Source organism: Arachis hypogaea, chromosome 19, assembly GCF_003086295.3.
Source record: "Arachis hypogaea cultivar Tifrunner chromosome 19, arahy.Tifrunner.gnm2.J5K5, whole genome shotgun sequence".
NCBI lineage: Eukaryota > Viridiplantae > Streptophyta > Magnoliopsida > Fabales > Fabaceae > Arachis > Arachis hypogaea.
In genome coordinates, this window is record NC_092054.1 from 95,618,306 (window position 1) to 95,620,731 (window position 2,426).

At 38.9% G+C, this 2,426-nt stretch overlaps 1 non-coding gene across 1 annotated transcript; it reads right to left on the reverse strand.

The window, feature by feature from the left end:
• Positions 1-1,649: 1,649 nt before the first annotated feature.
• LOC112780224 (small nucleolar RNA R71) lies at positions 1,650-1,753 on the reverse strand. The gene has a single exon (XR_003191076.1). It is a non-coding gene; the product is annotated as a small nucleolar RNA R71 (small nucleolar RNA).
• Between the last annotated feature and the right edge of the window lie 673 nt (positions 1,754-2,426).

Below are 2,426 nucleotides of genomic sequence, written 5' to 3' on the forward strand. Positions count from 1 at the left end.
GATGGATTAATGATAGTGAATTTCTTCTTCTCTTCATCTTCTCTTTGATTTACTAGAAGTAATTTTGTTCTTCATGCTAGTATTCAATCACCTTGGAAAAGGGGTTGAATGCAAAATGGGTTTCATGGGAACCTTGGAAAAGGAAACATGAAATCATGCTAGAAATCCCTTCTCACACTTGAGTAGGATCTGGGTTTTGGTGTTTGGATATGGTGACATAAAATCCTCCCCCTACTTGGACATATGATGATGTGTGGTATAATCAGGGACCAAACATATCTCTCTTCATGAGCAATTAGACCAAGGAATTGGCTATTGATCAAGATCTGAGAGATTGAGTCACCAAAGGATTGGGGCTCAATCAATCATGATTGCCAAGAGGTCAATGAGTTGCATGATTGAAGAGGATATGAGCTGGATCTAATCCAAAGAGATAACATCTCCTGATCTCAATGAATTCCCTCATTCTTATCTTCCACTTTCTTTATAGTTTTCTTTACATTCTGTAATTCCCCATTCTCATTTACTATTAAGTCATTTAAGTTTCTGCTCTTTAGTTTCCTGCCATTTCCAATTCTACCATTTACTACTTTCAGTTACTTTTGAGTCATTTATAATTCTACACTGTTACAATTTTGCAATCACAAAATTTCTACTAGCTATTTACAATTATTAAAATTCTACAATCTCTCTGTGGATACAATCCCACTCCACTGTGGGTTATTACTTGACGATAATTTTGGTGCGCTTGCCAAAGGAACGGATTCACAAATTTTATAATGGGGTGTGAATTCGGCTCATCAAGTTTTATGGCGCCGTTGCCGGGGATTGGTTTGAATTTGACAATGATTAAATTGATTGAGGAGCTAGATTAAGCAATATTTTTACCTTGTTATTCTCTTTTTAGTTTTTTTTTTACTCTTCTGTCTACTCTGTTTTCTTTAGTTTTACTTTGATTATTTTAGCTATTCACTGTCCGTATTTCCATTCTTCTGACTGTTTGATTAATTGCATCAACCAAGCTAACCATTAATCTTACTATAGTGATTCTTTCACTTGTCCTCCACTTGCTTTTTTGTTGAATGTATAACAGGTAGAAGGGGAGAAACTTCATCTTCCTTTGATAGTGAAATTGAGAGGACCTTCCTTAGATTAAGGAGGGAAGCAAGAGGCAAAGGCATAGTTGGAGAAGAACTAGTGGAGGAAGATCTATGAACCACCATGGATGATGAAGTACAGGACAATGTTGGAGGAGATGCTGGAAATCATGTTGGACAAGAGAGGAGAGTCTTAGGCTCCTACATCAACCCAAATCCAGGAAACTGTGGCAGCAGCATCCTCAAACCAACAATCCATGCCAATAACTTTGAGTTGAAACCTCAACTCATCACACTTGTTCAGAATAATTGTTCATATGGAGGAGGAGCCCAGGAGGACCCAAATCAATATCTCAGCATATTCTTGAGGATTTGTGACACTGTAAAGTCCAATGGTATACACCCTGACACCTACAAACTACTTTTGTTCCCTTTCTCACTCAGAGATAAGGCTGCAAAGTGGTTGGAAGCATTTTCCAAGGAGACTTTAACTACATGGGATGATGTTGTAAACAAATTTCTAGCAATATTTTACCCCCTCAAAGAGTCAACAGGCTAAGAGCTGAGGTGCAAACTTTTAGACAACAAGATGGTGAAACACTCTATGAAGCCTGGGAGAGGTTCAAAGATTTGACAAGGAAATGCCCGCCTGACATGTTCAATGAGTTGGTGCAACTACACATCTTCTATGAAGGACTGTCATATGAGTCAAAGAAAGCAGTAGATCATTCTTCTGGAGGCTCACTTAACAAGAAGAAAACCATTGAAGAAGCCATAGATGTCATAGAAACTGTAGCCGAGAATGAGTACTTCTATGCTTCAGAAAGAACTCAAAAGAGAGGAGTGATGGAACTCAATTCAATGGATGCCCTGCTGGCCCAAAACAAATTGATCACTGCACAACTAGCAGCCTTGACCAAGAAGATGGAGAGTAATCAAGTCTTAGCCATTCAAGCCCAAGCCCCCAATAAAAAGGAGATGCACCAGAAGTTGATTGTGAACAAGCAAATTATGTGAACAATTTTAGACCCCCATATGACCCAAACTCCAAGACATACAATGCAGGTTGGAAGAACCATCTGAATTTTTGGTGGGGGAACCAACAAAACCACAATCCAGATCATACAAAGCCATACCAAGCCAATCAATACCAAAATCACAACCCCAACCATCTACCAAACAATAATAGACCCTACCACAATGCACAAAACACATCATATCATTCCACTCAACCAATGCACAACAACCACCAACAAGACATATCAACCTCAACCATGCAACCATGTGAGATCAAAAGCAACTTTGAGAGAGTAGAAGCTGCAATAGCAC